Here is a 20,101-nt window from a genome sequence, read left to right as displayed (position 1 = left end):
TCTGTGATTCCCTACATCTCACCTTTCTTTGCAGACAAGCCATTTGAAATACCCTTAACTTATTTCACAGCCAATAAGTCATTGAAATAATGTGTATTTTTAGAGAAATCTTCTTATATAATTAGGCAGAAAATCTCACCTGCCATAGTTTTCAAAACAGCATAATTTCACTCTTCTCAATGCTTAATCTGTTGTATTACACAACCTTTGAGTATTTAGCTTTATCAATGACATGTACTTTAAAAATGTTTTAGAGATCCTACCAGTCTTTGAAAACATCTTTGTTCCTTGTTTCAGTTCCAGTTTTATGTATATATTCTGCCTTGCACCTGATTATTCCAACAATTGCTGGATGGCCTTGGGAATCTAATTCTGGTATTGATAGTCTTTACTGATTGTCTCCCCTCGTAGCTGATTTCTTCATTATTGTGTTAATTTAGATCATGAGCTCATGTTTAGCTTAACAGCTAACCTTGTAAGAAGCTTAGGTGTGAACCCTCGTAAGCTTCCGCAGAAAGACGGCAAAGATTTATTTCTGTCCCTCCAATGAGTTGCCCACGAGGACACCGTTTTCTACAAGTGTTGGTCCAATACTCCCTCTAGAGGCAGGGGACTCCGACAGGGCTGATTGGCGGCCCCCGATCTGGGGCAGGGGCAGTGGGCAGCCTGTGGCCCGGGCAGGAGCCTCTTTGCATGTGTCCCTGGGACACATCTGCCTGCGAACTTCGGTCACCTGGCAGGAAGCTACGATGCCCAGACCTATGGTTAGCTGTGCAGCGAGGTGTACTGTGAGGACAGGTTCCACACACACTTCAAGTAAGAGGTCGGCCTGAGTGGAAAGGTGAGAGTTTGGGCAGCTGTGCAGACAAAGAAGGCGCCCTTTGGCCTGGGCCTAAATGCTTGTGACACCCCACTGGACCTGCCGTGCTCTGAGGGCCCTGCACTGGGCCCCCTGCTCCCCTGCCCTTTGTTCAGTCACAGCAGAGATGGCCACACCCACTCCTTCAGTGAGGGCAGAGTTCCAACCACCCTCAGCCCCGCCCCCTCTCCGCAGGTTACCATGGACTACAGAGGCTGCATCCTGAGGCCAGGGCGTTCCGAGAATGCCAAGGGCAGACATGATGACCTTAAATGATTTCCTCTTGTGTCAGGTTTGGTAAACTTTAGGAGCTAGGAAATGGTCCACTTTACAGAAATGTTCAAATTTACTGGCATTTCATATGTTTTCTGCTATAACATTGTCCTGATTCTTTCTGTATATTCTATACTTATGTTTTTGTTTTCCTTAATCAAAGTGTGTCTTTTCTATCTTTTCAAAGAAGATTCTTTGGACTTACTAAATCACCTGAATTTTATACGTTTTCTGTTGTATTAAGTTCTGATCATATCTTTATTTATCTTTTTTTCTATGTTCTCAGGGTTTATTGTTTTGATCTTCTGATGTCAATTAAAACACTTGGTAATTCATTTTAATAAATATTTTACTTATAAAGATTTGAACTTTTGAAGATTCCAGCTTACTTGTAAGTTTCTAAGGGTCTGGTCCTCTCCATTGTTGCTGGCCTAAGGTTTAGTTCACCATATAGCAATGTATATATTGACCTATTTTCCCCTCGACTTTCTGTGATTCCCTACATCTCACCTTTCTTTGCAGACAAGCCATTTGAAATACACTTAACTTATTTCACAGCCAATAAGTCATTGAAATAATGTGTATTTTTAGAGAAATCTTCTTATATAATTAGGCAGAAAATCTCACCTGCCATAGTTTTCAAAACAGCATAATTTCACTCTTCTCAATGCTTAATCTGTTGTATTACACAACCTTTGAGTATTTAGCTTTATCAATGACATGTACTTTAAAAATGTTTTAGAGATCCTACCAGTCTTTGAAAACATCCTTGTTCCTTGTTTCAGTTCCAGTTTTATGTATATATTCTGCCTTGCACCTGATTATTCCAACAATTGCTGGATGGCCTTGGGAATCTAATTCTGGTATTGATAGTCTTTACTGATTGTCTCCCCTCGTAGATGATTTCTTCATTATTGTGTAAATTTAGATCATGAGCTCAAGTTTAGCTAAACAGCTGACCTTGTAAGACGCTTAGGTGTGAACGCTCGTAAGCTTCCGCAGAAAGACGGCAAAGATTTATTTGTGTCCCTCCAATGAGTTGCCCACGAGGACACCGTTTTCTACAAGTATTGGTCCAATACTCCCTCTAGAGGCAGGGGACTCCGACAGGGCTGATTGGGGGCCCCCGATCTGGGGCAGGGGCAGTGGGCAGCCTTTGGCCCGGGCAGGAGCCTCTTTGCATGTGTCCCTGGGACACACCTGCCTGCGAACTTCGGTCACCTGGCAGGAAGCTACGATGCCCAGACCTATGGTTAGCTGTGCAGCGAGGTGTACTGTGAGGACAGGTTCCACACACACTTCAAGTAAGAGGTCGGCCTGAGTGGAAAGGTGAGAGTTTGGGCAGCTGTGGAGACAAAGAAGGCGCCCTTTGGCCTGGGCCTAAATGCTTGTGACACCCCACTGGACCTGCCGTGCTCTGAGGGCCCTGCCCTGGGCCCCCTGCTCCCCTGCCCTTTGTTCAGTCACAGCAGAGATGGCCACACCCACTCCTTCAGTGAGGCCAGAGTTCCAACCACCCTCAGCCCCGACCCCTCTCCGCAGGTTACCATGGACTACAGAGGCTGCATCCTGAGGCCAGGGCGTTCCGAGAATGCAAAGGGCAGACATGATGACCTTAAATGATTTCCTCTTGTGTCAGGTTTGGTAAACTTTAGGAGCTAGGAAGTGGTTCACTTTACAGAAATGTTCAAATTTACTGGCATTTCATGTATTCTCTGCTATAACATTGTCCTGATTCTTTCTGTATATTCTATACTTATGTTTTTGTTTTCCTTAATCAAAGTGTGTCTTTTCAATCTTTTCAAAGAAGATTCTTTGGACTTACTAAATCACCTGAATTTTATACGTTTTCTGTTGTATTAAGTTCTGCTCATATCTTTATTTATCTTTTTTCTATGTTCTCAGGGTTTATTGTTTTGATCTTCTGATGTCAATTAAAACACTTGGTTATTCATTTTAATAAATATTTTACTTATAAAGATTTGAACTTTTGAAGATTCCAGCTTACTTGTAAGTTTCTAAGGGTCAGGTCCTCTCCATTGTTGCTGGCCTAATGTTTAGTTCACCATATAGCAATGTATATATTGACCTATTTTCCCCTCGACTTTCTGTGATTCCCTACATCTCACCTTTCTTTGCAGACAAGCCATTTGAAATACCCTTAACTTATTTCACAGCCAATAAGTCATTGAAATAATGTGTATTTTTAGAGAAATCTTCTTATATAATTAGGCAGAAAATCTCACCTGCCATAGTTTTCAAAACAGCATAATTTCACTCTTCTCAATGCTTAATCTGTTGTATTACACAACCTTTGAGTATTTAGCTTTATCAATGACATGTTCTTTAAAAATGTTTTAGAGATCCTACCAGTCTTTGAAAACATCCTTGTTCCTTGTTTCAGTTCCAGTTTTATGTATATATTCTGCCTTGCACCTGATTATTCCAACAATTGCTGGATGGCCTTGGGAATCTAATTCTGGTATTGATAGTCTTTACTGATTGTCTCCCCTCGTAGCTGATTTCTTCATTATTGTGTTAATTTAGATCATGAGCTCATGTTTAGCTAAACAGCTGACCTTGTAAGACGCTTAGGTGTGAACGCTCGTAAGCTTCCGCAGAAAGACGGCAAAGATTTATTTGTGTCCCTCCAATGAGTTGCCCACGAGGACACCGTTTTCTACAAGTGTTGGTCCAATACTCCCTCTAGAGGAAGGGGACTCCGACAGGGCTGATTGGCGGCCCCCGATCTGGGGCAGGGGCAGTGGGCAGCCTGTGGCCCGGGCAGGAGCCTCTTTGCATGTGTCCCTGGGACACATCTGCCTGCGAACTTCGGTCACCTGGCAGGAAGCTACGATGCCCAGACCTATGGTTAGCTGTGCAGCGAGGTGTACTGTGAGGACAGGTTCCACACACACTTCAAGTAAGAGGTCGGCCTGAGTGGAAAGGTGAGAGTTTGGGCAGCTGTGCAGACAAAGAAGGCGCCCTTTGGCCTGGGCCTAAATGCTTGTGACACCCCACTGGACCTGCCGTGCTCTGAGGGCCCTGCACTGGGCCCCCTGCTCCCCTGCCCTTTGTTCAGTCACAGCAGAGATGGCCACACCCACTCCTTCAGTGAGGGCAGAGTTCCAACCACCCTCAGCCCCGTCCCCTCTCCGCAGGTTACCATGGACTACAGAGGCTGCATCCTGAGGCCAGGGCGTTCCGAGAATGCCAAGGGCAGACATGATGACCTTAAATGATTTCCTCTTGTGTCAGGTTTGGTAAACTTTAGGAGCTAGGAAATGGTCCACTTTACAGAAATGTTCAAATTTACTGGCATTTCATATATTTTCTGCTATAATATTGTCCTGATTCTTTCTGTATATTCTATACTTATGTTTTTGTTTTCCTTAATCAAAGTGTGTCTTTTCAATCTTTTCAAAGAAGATTCTTTGGACTTACTAAATCACCTGAATTTTATACGTTTTATGGTGTATTAAGTTCTGCTCATATCTTTATTTATCTTTTTTTCTATGTTCTCAGGGTTTATTGTTTTGATCTTCTGATGTCAATTAAAACACTTGGTTATTCATTTTAATAAATATTTTACTTATAAAGATTTGAACTTTTGAAGATTCCAGCTTACTTGTAAGTTTCTAAGGGTCAGGTCCTCTCCATTGTTGCTGGCCTAAGGTTTAGTTCACCATATAGCAATGTATATATTGACCTATTTTCCCCTCGACTTTCTGTGATTCCCTACATCTCACCTTTCTTTGCAGACAAGCCATTTGAAATACCCTTAACTTATTTCACAGCCAATAAGTCATTGAAATAATGTGTATTTTTAGAGAAATCTTCTTATATAATTAGGCAGAAAATCTCACCTGCCATAGTTTTCAAAACAGCATAATTTCACTCTTCTCAATGCTTAATCTGTTGTATTACACAACCTTTGAGTATTTAGCTTTATCAATGACATGTACTTTAAAAATGTTTTAGAGATCCTACCAGTCTTTGAAAACATCCTTGTTCCTTGTTTCAGTTCCAGTTTTATGTATATATACTGCCTTGCACCTGATTATTCCAACAATTGATGGATGGCCTTGGGAATCTAATTCTGGTATTGATAGTCTTTACTGATTGTCTCCCCTCGTAGCTGATTTCTTCATTATTGTGTAAATTTAGATCATGAGCTCATGTTTAGCTAAACAGCTGACCTTGTAAGACGCTTAGGTGTGAACGCTCATAAGCTTCCGCAGAAAGACGGCAAAGATTTATTTCTGTCCCTCCAATGAGTTGCCCATGAGGACACCGTTTTCTACAAGTGTTGGTCCAATACTCCCTCTAGAGGCAGGGGACTCCGACACGGCTGATTGGCGGCACCCGATCTGGGGCAGGGGCAGTGGGCAGCCTGTGGCCCGGGCAGGAGCCTCTTTGCATGTGTCCCTGGGACACATCTGACTGCGAACTTCGGTCACCTGGCAGGAAGCTACGATGCCCAGACCTATGGTTAGCTGTGCAGCGAGGTGTACTGTGAGGACAGGTTCCACACACACTTCAAGTAAGAGGTCGGCCTGAGTGGAAAGGTGAGAGTTTGGGCAGCTGTGCAGACAAAGAAGGCGCCCTTTGGCCTGGGCCTAAATGCTTGTGACACCCCACTGGACCTGCCGTGCTCTGAGGGCCCTGCACTGGGCCCCCTGCTCCCCTGCCCTTTGTTCAGTCACAGCAGAGATGGCCACACCCAGTCCTTCAGTGAGGCCAGAGTTCCAACCACCCTCAGCCCCGCCCCCTCTCCGCAGGTTACCATGGACTACAGAGGCTGCATCCTGAGGCCAGGGCGTTCCGAGAATGCCAAGGGCAGACATGATGACCTTAAATGATTTCCTCTTGTGTCAGGTTTGGTAAACTTTAGGAGCTAGGAAATGATCCACTTTACAGAAATGTTCAAATTTACTGGCATTTCATATATTCTCTGCTATAACATTGTCCTGATTCTTTCTGTATATTCTTTACTTATGTTTTTGTTTTCCTTAATCAAAGTGTGTCTTTTCAATCATTTCAAAGAAGATTCTTTGGACTTACTAAATCACCTCAATTTTATACGTTTTCTGTTGTATTAAGTTCTGCTCATACCTTTATTTATCTTTTTTCTATGTTCTCAGGGTTTATTGTTTTGATCTTCTGATGTCAATTAAAACACTTGGTTATTCATTTGAATAAATATTTTACTTATAAAGATTTGAACTTTTGAAGATTCCAGCTTTCTTGTAAGTCTCTAAGGGTCAGGTACTCTCCATTGTTTCTGGCCTAAAGTTTAGATCACCATATAGCAATGTATATATTGAACTATTTTCCCCTCGACTTTCTGTGATTCCCTACATCTCACCTTTCTTTGCAGACAAGCCATTTGAAATACCCTTAAATTATTTCACAGCCAATAAGTCATTGAAATAATGTGTATTTTTTAGAGAAATCTTCTTATATAATTAGGCAGAAAATCTCACCTGCCATAGTTTTCAAAACAGCATAATTTCACTCTTCTCAATGCTTAATCTGTTGTATTACACAACCTTTGAGTATTTAGCTTTATCAATGACATGTACCTTAAAAATGTTTTAGAGATCCTACCAGTCTTTGAAAACATCCTTGTTCCTTGTTTCAGTTCCAGTTTTATGTATATATTCTGCCTTGCACCTGATTATTCCAACAATTGATGGATGGCCTTGGGAATCTAATTCTGGTATTGATACTCTTTACTGATTGTCTCCCCTCGTAGCTGATTTTTTCATTATTGTGTAAATTTAGATCATGAGCTCATGTTTAGCTAAACAGCTGACCTTGTAAGACGCTTAGGTGTGAACGCTCGTAAGCATCCGCAGAAAGACGGCAAAGATTTATTTGTGTCCCTCCAATGAGTTGCCCACGAGGACACCGTTTTCTACAAGTGTTGGTCCAATACTCCCTCTAGAGGCAGGGGACTCCGACAGGGCTGATTGGGGGCCCCCGATCTGGGGCAGGGGCAGTGGGCAGCCTGTGGCCCGGGCAGGAGCCTCTTTGCATGTGTCCCTGGGACACATCTGCCTGCAAACTTCGGTCACCTGGCAGGAAGCTACGATGCCCAGACCTATGGTTAGCTGTGCAGCGAGGTGTACTGTGAGGACAGGTTCCACACACACTTCAAGTAAGAGGTCGGCCTGAGTGGAAAGGTGAGAGTTTGGGCAGCTGTGCAGACAAAGAAGGCGCCCTTTGGCCTGGGCCTAAATGCTTGTGACACGCCACTGGACCTGCCGTGCTCTGAGGGCCCTGCACTGGACCCCCTGCTCCCCTGCCCTTTGTTCAGTCACAGCAGAGATGGCCACACCCACTCCTTCAGTGAGGCCAGAGTTCCAACCACCCTCAGCCCCGCCCCCTCTCCGCAGTTTACCATGGACTACAGAGGCTGCATCCTGAGGCCAGGGCGTTCCGAGAATGCCAAGGGCAGACATGATGACCTTAAATGATTTCCTCTTGTGTCAGGTTTGGTAAACTTTAGGAGCTAGGAAATGGTCCACTTTACAGAAATATTCAAATTTACTGGCATTTCATATATTCTCTGCTATAACATTGTCCTGATTCTTTCTGTATATTCTTTACTTATGTTTTTGTTTTCCTTAATCAAAGTGTGTCTTTTCAATCTTTTCAAAGAAGATTCTTTGGACTTACTAAATCACCTCAATTTTATACGTTTTCTGTTGTATTAAGTTCTGCTCATACCTTTATTTATCTTTTTTCTATGTTCTCAGGGTTTATTGTTTTGATCTTCTGATGTCAATTAAAACACTTGGTTATTCATTTGAATAAATATTTTACTTATAAAGATTTGAACTTTTGAAGATTCCAGCTTACTTGTAAGTTTCTAAGGGTCAGGTCCTCTCCATTGTTGCTGGCCTAATGTTTAGTTCAACATATAGCAATGTATATATTGAACTATTTTCCCCTCGACTTTCTGTGATTCCCTACATCTCACCTTTCTTTGCAGACAAGCCATTTGAAATACCCTTAACTTATTTCACAGCCAATAAGTCATTGAATTAATGTGTATTTTTAGAGAAATCTTCTTATATAATTAGGCAGAAAATCTCACCTGCCATAGTTTTCAAAACAGCATAATTTCACTCTTCTCAATGCTTAATCTGTTGTATTACACAACCTTTGAGTATTTAGCTTTATCAATGACATGTACTTTAAAAATGTTTTAGAGATCCTACCAGTCTTTGAAAACATCCTTGTTCCTTGTTTCAGTTCCAGTTTTATGTATATATTCTGCCTTGCACCTGATTATTCCAACAATTGCTGGATGGCCTTGGGAATCTAATTCTGGTATTGATAGTCTTTACTGATTGTCTCCCCTCGTAGCTGATTTCTTCATTATTGTGTTAATTTAGATCATGAGCTCATGTTTAGCTAAACAGCTGACCTTGTAAGACGCTTAGGTGTGAACGCTCGTAAGCTTCCGCAGAAAGACGGCAAAGATTTATTTGTGTCCCTCCAATGAGTTGCCCACGAGGACACCGTTTTCTACAAGTGTTGGTCCAATACTCCCTCTAGAGGAAGGGGACTCCGACAGGGCTGATTGGCGGCCCCCGATCTGGGGCAGGGGCAGTGGGCAGCCTGTGGCCCGGGCAGGAGCCTCTTTGCATGTGTCCCTGGGACACATCTGCCTGCGAACTTCGGTCACCTGGCAGGAAGCTACGATGCCCAGACCTATGGTTAGCTGTGCAGCGAGGTGTACTGTGAGGACAGGTTCCACACACACTTCAAGTAAGAGGTCGGCCTGAGTGGAAAGGTGAGAGTTTGGGCAGCTGTGCAGACAAAGAAGGCGCCCTTTGGCCTGGGCCTAAATGCTTGTGACACCCCACTGGACCTGCCGTGCTCTGAGGGCCCTGCACTGGGCCCCCTGCTCCCCTGCCCTTTGTTCAGTCACAGCAGAGATGGCCACACCCACTCCTTCAGTGAGGGCAGAGTTCCAACCACCCTCAGCCCCGTCCCCTCTCCGCAGGTTACCATGGACTACAGAGGCTGCATCCTGAGGCCAGGGCGTTCCGAGAATGCCAAGGGCAGACATGATGACCTTAAATGATTTCCTCTTGTGTCAGGTTTGGTAAACTTTAGGAGCTAGGAAATGGTCCACTTTACAGAAATGTTCAAATTTACTGGCATTTCATATATTTTCTGCTATAATATTGTCCTGATTCTTTCTGTATATTCTATACTTATGTTTTTGTTTTCCTTAATCAAAGTGTGTCTTTTCAATCTTTTCAAAGAAGATTCTTTGGACTTACTAAATCACCTGAATTTTATACGTTTTATGGTGTATTAAGTTCTGCTCATATCTTTATTTATCTTTTTTTCTATGTTCTCAGGGTTTATTGTTTTGATCTTCTGATGTCAATTAAAACACTTGGTTATTCATTTTAATAAATATTTTACTTATAAAGATTTGAACTTTTGAAGATTCCAGCTTACTTGTAAGTTTCTAAGGGTCAGGTCCTCTCCATTGTTGCTGGCCTAAGGTTTAGTTCACCATATAGCAATGTATATATTGACCTATTTTCCCCTCGACTTTCTGTGATTCCCTACATCTCACCTTTCTTTGCAGACAAGCCATTTGAAATACCCTTAACTTATTTCACAGCCAATAAGTCATTGAAATAATGTGTATTTTTAGAGAAATCTTCTTATATAATTAGGCAGAAAATCTCACCTGCCATAGTTTTCAAAACAGCATAATTTCACTCTTCTCAATGCTTAATCTGTTGTATTACACAACCTTTGAGTATTTAGCTTTATCAATGACATGTACTTTAAAAATGTTTTAGAGATCCTACCAGTCTTTGAAAACATCCTTGTTCCTTGTTTCAGTTCCAGTTTTATGTATATATACTGCCTTGCACCTGATTATTCCAACAATTGATGGATGGCCTTGGGAATCTAATTCTGGTATTGATAGTCTTTACTGATTGTCTCCCCTCGTAGCTGATTTCTTCATTATTGTGTAAATTTAGATCATGAGCTCATGTTTAGCTAAACAGCTGACCTTGTAAGACGCTTAGGTGTGAACGCTCATAAGCTTCCGCAGAAAGACGGCAAAGATTTATTTCTGTCCCTCCAATGAGTTGCCCATGAGGACACCGTTTTCTACAAGTGTTGGTCCAATACTCCCTCTAGAGGCAGGGGACTCCGACACGGCTGATTGGCGGCACCCGATCTGGGGCAGGGGCAGTGGGCAGCCTGTGGCCCGGGCAGGAGCCTCTTTGCATGTGTCCCTGGGACACATCTGACTGCGAACTTCGGTCACCTGGCAGGAAGCTACGATGCCCAGACCTATGGTTAGCTGTGCAGCGAGGTGTACTGTGAGGACAGGTTCCACACACACTTCAAGTAAGAGGTCGGCCTGAGTGGAAAGGTGAGAGTTTGGGCAGCTGTGCAGACAAAGAAGGCGCCCTTTGGCCTGGGCCTAAATGCTTGTGACACCCCACTGGACCTGCCGTGCTCTGAGGGCCCTGCACTGGGCCCCCTGCTCCCCTGCCCTTTGTTCAGTCACAGCAGAGATGGCCACACCCACTCCTTCAGTGAGGCCAGAGTTTCAACCACCCTCAGCCCCGCCCCCTCTCCGCAGGTTACCATGGACTACAGAGGCTGCATCCTGAGGCCAGGGCGTTCCGAGAATGCCAAGGGCAGACATGATGACCTTAAATGATTTCCTCTTGTGTCAGGTTTGGTAAACTTTAGGAGCTAGGAAATGATCCACTTTACAGAAATGTTCAAATTTACTGGCATTTCATATATTCTCTGCTATAACATTGTCCTGATTCTTTCTGTATATTCTTTACTTATGTTTTTGTTTTCCTTAATCAAAGTGTGTCTTTTCAATCATTTCAAAGAAGATTCTTTGGACTTACTAAATCACCTCAATTTTATACGTTTTCTGTTGTATTAAGTTCTGCTCATACCTTTATTTATCTTTTTTCTATGTTCTCAGGGTTTATTGTTTTGATCTTCTGATGTCAATTAAAACACTTGGTTATTCATTTGAATAAATATTTTACTTATAAAGATTTGAACTTTTGAAGATTCCAGCTTTCTTGTAAGTCTCTAAGGGTCAGGTACTCTCCATTGTTTCTGGCCTAAAGTTTAGATCACCATATAGCAATGTATATATTGAACTATTTTCCCCTCGACTTTCTGTGATTCCCTACATCTCACCTTTCTTTGCAGACAAGCCATTTGAAATACCCTTAAATTATTTCACAGCCAATAAGTCATTGAAATAATGTGTATTTTTTAGAGAAATCTTCTTATATAATTAGGCAGAAAATCTCACCTGCCATAGTTTTCAAAACAGCATAATTTCACTCTTCTCAATGCTTAATCTGTTGTATTACACAACCTTTGAGTATTTAGCTTTATCAATGACATGTACCTTAAAAATGTTTTAGAGATCCTACCAGTCTTTGAAAACATCCTTGTTCCTTGTTTCAGTTCCAGTTTTATGTATATATTCTGCCTTGCACCTGATTATTCCAACAATTGATGGATGGCCTTGGGAATCTAATTCTGGTATTGATACTCTTTACTGATTGTCTCCCCTCGTAGCTGATTTTTTCATTATTGTGTAAATTTAGATCATGAGCTCATGTTTAGCTAAACAGCTGACCTTGTAAGACGCTTAGGTGTGAACGCTCGTAAGCATCCGCAGAAAGACGGCAAAGATTTATTTGTGTCCCTCCAATGAGTTGCCCACGAGGACACCGTTTTCTACAAGTGTTGGTCCAATACTCCCTCTAGAGGCAGGGGACTCCGACAGGGCTGATTGGGGGCCCCCGATCTGGGGCAGGGGCAGTGGGCAGCCTGTGGCCCGGGCAGGAGCCTCTTTGCATGTGTCCCTGGGACACATCTGCCTGCAAACTTCGGTCACCTGGCAGGAAGCTACGATGCCCAGACCTATGGTTAGCTGTGCAGCGAGGTGTACTGTGAGGACAGGTTCCACACACACTTCAAGTAAGAGGTCGGCCTGAGTGGAAAGGTGAGAGTTTGGGCAGCTGTGCAGACAAAGAAGGCGCCCTTTGGCCTGGGCCTAAATGCTTGTGACACGCCACTGGACCTGCCGTGCTCTGAGGGCCCTGCACTGGACCCCCTGCTCCCCTGCCCTTTGTTCAGTCACAGCAGAGATGGCCACACCCACTCCTTCAGTGAGGCCAGAGTTCCAACCACCCTCAGCCCCGCCCCCTCTCCGCAGTTTACCATGGACTACAGAGGCTGCATCCTGAGGCCAGGGCGTTCCGAGAATGCCAAGGGCAGACATGATGACCTTAAATGATTTCCTCTTGTGTCAGGTTTGGTAAACTTTAGGAGCTAGGAAATGGTCCACTTTACAGAAATATTCAAATTTACTGGCATTTCATATATTCTCTGCTATAACATTGTCCTGATTCTTTCTGTATATTCTTTACTTATGTTTTTGTTTTCCTTAATCAAAGTGTGTCTTTTCAATCTTTTCAAAGAAGATTCTTTGGACTTACTAAATCACCTCAATTTTATACGTTTTCTGTTGTATTAAGTTCTGCTCATACCTTTATTTATCTTTTTTCTATGTTCTCAGGGTTTATTGTTTTGATCTTCTGATGTCAATTAAAACACTTGGTTATTCATTTGAATAAATATTTTACTTATAAAGATTTGAACTTTTGAAGATTCCAGCTTACTTGTAAGTTTCTAAGGGTCAGGTCCTCTCCATTGTTGCTGGCCTAATGTTTAGTTCAACATATAGCAATGTATATATTGAACTATTTTCCCCTCGACTTTCTGTGATTCCCTACATCTCACCTTTCTTTGCAGACAAGCCATTTGAAATACCCTTAACTTATTTCACAGCCAATAAGTCATTGAATTAATGTGTATTTTTAGAGAAATCTTCTTATATAATTAGGCAGAAAATCTCACCTGCCATAGTTTTCAAAACAGCATAATTTCACTCTTCTCAATGCTTAATCTGTTGTATTACACAACCTTTGAGTATTTAGCTTTATCAATGACATGTACTTTAAAAATGTTTTAGAGATCCTACCAGTCTTTGAAAACATCCTTGTTCCTTGTTTCAGTTCCAGTTTTATGTATATATTCTGCCTTGCACCTGATTATTCCAACAATTGCTGGATGGCCTTGGGAATCTAACTCTGGTATTGATAGTCTTTACTGATTGTCTCCCCTCGTAGCTGATTTTTTCATTATTGTGTAAATTTAGATCATGAGCTCATGTTTAGCTAAACAGCTGACCTTGTAAGACGCTTAGGTGTGAACGCTCGTAAGCTTCAGGAGAAAGTCAGCAAAATTTATTTGTGTCCCTGCAATGAGTCGCCCATGAGGACACCGTTTTCTACAAGTGTTGGTCCAATACTCCCTCTAGAGGAAGGGGACTCCGACAGGGCTGATTGGCGGCCCCCGATCTGGGGCAGGGGCAGTGGGCAGCCTGTGGCCCGGACTGGAGCCTCTTTTCATGTGTCCCTGGGACACATCTGCCTGCGAACTTCGGTCACCTGGCAGGAAGCTACGATGCCCAGACCTATGGTCAGCTGTGCAGCGAGGTGTACTGTGAGGACAGGTTCCACACACACTTCAAGTAAGAGGTCGGCCTGAGTGGAAAGGTGAGAGTTTGGGCAGCTGTGCAGACAAAGAAGGCGCCCTTTGGCCTGGGACTAAATGCTTGTGACAGCCCACTGGACCTGCCGTGCTCTGAGGGCCCTGCCCTGGGCCCCCTGCTCCCCTGCCCTTTGTTCAGTCACAGCAGAAATGGCCACACCCACTCCTTCAGTGAGGGCAGAGTTCCAACCAACCTCAGCTCCGCCCCCTCTCAGCAGTTTACCATGGACTACAGAGGCTGCATCCTGAGGCCAGGGCGTTCCGAGAATGCCAAGGGCAGACATGATGACCTTAAATGATTTCCTCTTGTGTCAGGTTTGGTAAACTTTAGGAGCTAGGAAATGGTCCACTTTACAGAAATGTTCAAATTTACTGGCATTTCATATATTCTCTGCTATAACATTGTCCTGATTCTTTCTATATATTCTTTACTTATGTTTTTGTTTTCCTTAATCAAAGTGTGTCTTTTCAATCTTTGCAAAGAAGATTCTTTGGACTTACTAAATCACCTGAATTTTATACGTTTTCGGTTGTATTAAGTTCTGCTCATATCTTTATTTATCTTTTTTCTATGTTCTCAGGGTTTATTGTTTTGATCTTCTGATGTCAATTAAAACACTTGGTTATTCATTTGAATAAATATTTTACTTATAAAGATTTGAACTTTTGAAGATTCCAGCTTACTTGTAAGTTTCTAAGGGTCAGGTCCTCTCCATTGTTGCTGGCCTAAGGTTTAGTTCACCATATAGCAATGTATATATTGACCTATTTTCCCCTCGACTTTCTGTGATTCCCTACATCTCACCTTTCTTTGCAGACAAGCCATTTGAAATACCCTTAACTTATTTCACAGCCAATAAGTCATTGAAATAATGTGTATTTTTAGAGAAATCTTCTTATATAATTAGGCAGAAAATCTCACCTGCCATAGTTTTCAAAATAGCATAATTTCACTCTTCTCAATGCTTAATCTGTTGTATTACACAACCTTTGAGTATTTAGCTTTATCAATGACATGTACTTTAAAAATGTTTTAGAGACCCTACCGGTCTTTAAAAACATCCTTGTTCCTTGTTTCAGTTCCAGTTTTATGTATATATTCTGCCTTGCACCTGATTATTACAACAATTGCTGGATGGCCTTGGGAATCTAACTCTGGTATTGATAGTCTTTACTGATTGTCTCCCCTCGTAGCTGATTTTTTCATTATTGTGTAAATTTAGATCATGAGCTCATGTTTAGCTAAACAGCTGACCTTGTAAGACGCTTAGGTGTGAACGCTCGTAAGCTTCAGGAGAAAGTCAGCAAAATTTATTTCTGTCCGTGCAATGAGTTGCCCATGAGGACACCGTTTTCTACAAGTGTTGGTCCAATACTCCCTCTAGAGGAAGGGGACTCCGACAGGGCTGATTGGCGGCCCCCGATCTGGGGCAGGGGCAGTGGGCAGCCTGTGGCCCGTACTGGAGCCTCTTTTCATGTGTCCCTGGGACACATCTGCCTGCGAACTTCGGTCACCTGGCAGGAAGCTACGATGCCCAGACCTATGGTTTGCTGTGCAGTGAGGTGTACTGTGAGGACAGGTTCCACACACACTCCAAGTAAGAGGTAGGCCTGAGTGGAAAGGTGAGAGTTTGGGCAGCTGTGCAGACAAAGAAGGCGCCCTTTGGCCTGGGACTAAATGCTTGTGACAGCCCACTGGACCTGCCGTGCTCTGAGGGCCCTGCCCTGGGCCCCCTGCTCCCCTGCCGTTTGTTCAGTCACAGCAGAAATGGCCACACCCACTCCTTCAGTGAGGGCAGAGTTCCAACCAACCTCAGCTCCGCCCCCTCTCAGCAGTTCACCATGGACTACAGAGGCTGCATCCTGAGGCCAGGGCGTTCCGAGAATGACAAGGGCAGACATGATGACCTTAAATGATTTCCTCTTGTGTCAGGTTTGGTAAACTTTAGGAGCTAGGAAATGGTCCACTTTACAGAAATGTTCAAATTTACTGGCATTTCATATATTCTCTGCTATAACATTGTCCTGATTCTTTCTGTATATTCTTTACTTATGTTTTTGTTTTCCTTAATCAAAGTGTGTCTTTTCAATCTTTTCAAAGAAGATTCTTTGGACTTACTAAATCACCTGAATTTTATATGTTTTCTGTTGTATTAAGTTCTGCTCATATCTTTATTTATCTTTTTTCTATGTTCTCAGGGTTTATTGTTTTGATCTTCTGATGTCAATTAAAACACTTGGTTATTCATTTTAATTAATATTTTACTTATAAAGATTTGAACTTTTGAAGATTCCAGCTTACTTGTAAGTTTCTAAGGGTCAGGTCCTCTCCATTGTTGCTGGCCTAAGGTTTAGTTCACCATATAGCAATGTATATATTGACCTATTTTCCCCTCCACTTTCGGTGATTCCCTACATCTCACCTTTCTTTGCAGACAAGCCATTTGAAATACCCTTAACTTATTTCACAGCCAATAAGTCATTGAAATAATGTGTATTTTTAGAGAAATCTTCTTATATAATTAGGCAGAAAATCTCACCAGCCATAGTTTTCAAAATAGCATAATTTCGCTCTTCTCAATGCTTAATCTGTTGTATTACACAACCTTTGAGTATTTAGCTTTATCAATGACATGTACTTTAAAAATGTTTTAGAGATCCTACCAGTCTTTAAAAACATCCTTGTTCCTTGTTTCAGTTCCAGTTTTATGTATATATTCTGCCTTGCACCTGATTATTCCAACAATTGATGGATGGCCTTGGGAATCTAATTCTGGTATTGATAGTCTTTACTGATTGTCTCCCCTCGTAGCTGATTTTTTCATTATTGTGTAAATTTAGATCATGAGCTCATGTTTAGCTAAACAGCTGACCTTGTAAGACGCTTAGGTGTGAACGCTCGTAAGCTTCAGGAGAAAGTCAGCAAAATTTATTTGTGTCCCTCCAATGAGTTGCCCATGAGGACACCGTTTTCTACAAGTGTTGGTCCAATACTCCCTCTAGAGGAAGGGGACTCCGACAGGGCTGATTGGCGGCCCCCGATCTGGGGCAGGGGCAGTGGGCAGCCTGTGGCCCGGACTGGAGCCTCTTTTCATGTGTCCCTGGGACACATCTGCCTGCGAACTTCGGTCACCTGGCAGGAAGCTATGATGCCCAGATCTATGGTTAGCTGTGCAGCGAGGTGTACTGTGAGGACAGGTTCCACACACACTTCAAGTAAGAGGTCGGCCTGAGTGGAAAGGTGAGAGTTTGGGCAGCTGTGCAGACAAAGAAGGCGCCCTTTGGCCTGGGCCTAAATGCTTGTGACAGCCCACTGGACCTGCCGTGCTCTGAGGGCCCTGCCCTGGGCCCCCTGCTCCCCTGCCCTTTGTTCAGTCACAGCAGAGATGGCCACACCCACTCCTTCAGTGAGGCCAGAGTTCCAACCACCCTCAGCCCCGCCCCCTCTCCGCAGGTTACCATGGACTACAGAGGCTGCATCCTGAGGCCAGGGCGTTCCGAGAATGCCAAGGGCAGACATGATGACCTTAAATGATTTCCTCTTGTGTCAGGTTTGGTAAACTTTAGGATCTAGGAAATGGTCCACTTTACAGAAATGTTCAAATTTACTGGCATTTCATATATTCTCTGCTATAACATTGTCCTGATTCTTTCTGTATATTCTATACTTATGTTTTTGTTTTCCTTAATCAAAGTGTGTCTTTTCAATCTTTTCAAAGAAGATTCTTTGGACTTACTAAATCACCTGAATTTTATACGTTTTCTGTTGTATTAAGTTCTGCTCATATCTTTATTTATCTTTTTTCTATGTTCTCAGGGTTTATTGTTTTGATCTTCTGATGTCAATTAAAACACTTGGTTATTCATTTGAATTAATATTTTACTTATAAAGATTTGAAATTTTGAAGATTCCAGCTTACTTGTAAGTTTCTAAGGGTCAGGTCCTCTCCATTGTTGCTGGCCTAAGGTTTAGTTCACCATATAGCAATGTATATATTGACCTATTTTCCCCTCGACTTTCTGTGATTCCCTACATCTCACCTTTCTTTGCAGACAAGCCATTTGAAATACCCTTAACTTATTTCACAGCCAATAAGTCATTGAAATAATGTGTATTTTTAGAGAAATCTTCTTATATAATTAGGCAGAAAATCTCACCTGCCATAGTTTTCAAAACAGCATAATTTCACTCTTCTCAATGCTTAATCTGTTGTATTACACAACCTTTGAGTATTTAGCTTTATCAATGACATGTACTTTAAAAATGTTTTACAGATCCTACCAGTGTTTGAAAACATCCTTGTTCCTTGTTTCAGTTCCAGTTTTATGTATATATTCTGCCTTGCACCTGATTATTCCAACAATTGATGGATGGCCTTGGGAATCTAATTCTGGTATTGATACTCTTTACTGATTGTCTCCCCTCGTAGCTGATTTTTTAATTATTGTGTAAATTTAGATCATGATCTCATGTTTAGCTAAACAGCTGACATTGTAAGACGCTTAGGTGTGTACGCTCGCAAACTTCAGGAGAAAGTCGGCAAAATTTATTTGTGTCCCTCCAATGAGTTGCCCACGAGGACACCGTTTTCTACAAGTGTTGGTCCAATACTCCCTCTAGAGGCAAGGGACTCCGACACGGCTCATTGGCGGCCCCCGATCTGGGGCAGGGGCTGTGGGCAGCCTGTGGCCCGGGCAGGAGCCTCTTTGCATGTGTCCCTGGGACACATCTGCCTGCGAACTTCGGTCACCTGGCAGGAAGCTACGATGCCCAGACCTATGTTTAGCTGTGCAGCGAGGTGTACTGTGAGGACAGGTTCCACACACACTTCAAGAAAGAGGTCGGCCTGAGTGGAAAGGTGAGAGTTTGGGCAGCTGTGCAGACAAAGAAGGCGCCCTTTGGCCTGGGCCTAAATGCTTGTGACACCCCACTGGACCTGCCGTGCTCTGAGGGCAGTGCCGTGGGCCCCCTGCTCCCCTGCCCTTTGTTCAGTCACAGCAGAGATGGCCACACCCACTCCTTCAGGGAGGCCAGATTTCCAACCACCCTCAGCCCCGCCCCCTCTCCACAGGTTACCATGGACTACAGAGGCTGCATCCTGAGGCCAGGGCGTTCCGAGTATGCCAAGAGCAGACATGATGACCTTAAATGATTTCCTCTTGTGTCAGGTTTGGTAAACTTTAGGAGCTAGGAAATGGTCCACTTTACAGAAATGTTCAAATTTACTGGCATTTCATATATTCTCTGCTATAACATTGTCCTGATTCTTTCTGTATATTCTTTACTTATGTTTTTGTTTTCCTTAATCAAAGTGTGTCTTTTCAATCTTTGCAAAGAAGATTCTTTGGACTTACTAAATCACCTGAATTTTATACGTTTCCTGTTGTATTAAGTTCTGCTCATATCTTTATTTATCTTTTTTCTATGTTCTCAGGGTTTATTGTTTTGATCTTCTGATGTCAATTAAAACACTTGGTTATTCATTTTAATTAATATTTTACTTATAAAGATTTGAACTTTTGAAGATTCCAGCTTTCTTGTAAGTTTCTAAGGGTCAGGTCCTCTCCATTGTTGCTGGCCTAAGGTTTAGTTCACCATATAGCAATGTATATATTGACCTATTTTCCCCTCGACTTTCGGTGATTCCCTACATCTCACCTTTCTTTGCAGACAAGCCATTTGAAATACCCTTAACTTATTTCACAGCCAATAAGTCATTGAAATAATGTGTATTTTTAGAGAAATCTTCTTATATAATTAGGCAGAAAATCTCACCTGCCATAGTTTTCAAAATAGCATAATTTCACTCTTCTCAATGCTTAATCTGTTGTATTACACAACCTTTGAGTATTTAGCTTTATCAATGACATGTACTTTAAAAATGTTTTAGAGATCCTACCAGTCTTTGAAAACATCCTTGTTCCTTTTTTCAGTTCCAGTTTTATATATATATTCTGCCTTGCACCTGATTATTCCAACAATTGATGGATGGCCTTGGGAATCTAATTCTGGTATTGATAGTCTTTACTGATTGTCTCCCCTCGTAGCTGATTTTTTCATTATTGTGTAAATTTAGATCATGAGCTCATGTTTAGCTAAACAGCTGACCTTGTAAGACGCTTAGGTGTGAACGCTCGTAAGCTTCAGGAGAAAGTCAGCAAAATTTATTTGTGTCCCTCCAATGAGTTGCCCATGAGGACACCGTTTTCTACAAGTGTTGGTCCAATACTCCCTCTAGAGGAAGGGGACTCCGACAGGGCTGATTGGCGGCCCCCGATCTGGGGCAGGGGCAGTGGGCAGCCTGTGGC

The sequence above is a fragment of the Mesoplodon mirus genome, assembly GCF_964341445.2.
Source record: "Mesoplodon mirus genome assembly, chromosome: 1".
In the NCBI taxonomy this organism is placed as follows: Eukaryota; Metazoa; Chordata; class Mammalia; order Artiodactyla; family Ziphiidae; genus Mesoplodon; species Mesoplodon mirus.
The sequence above is the reverse complement of the archived record's forward strand: the minus strand, read 5'-3'. Positions refer to the sequence as shown.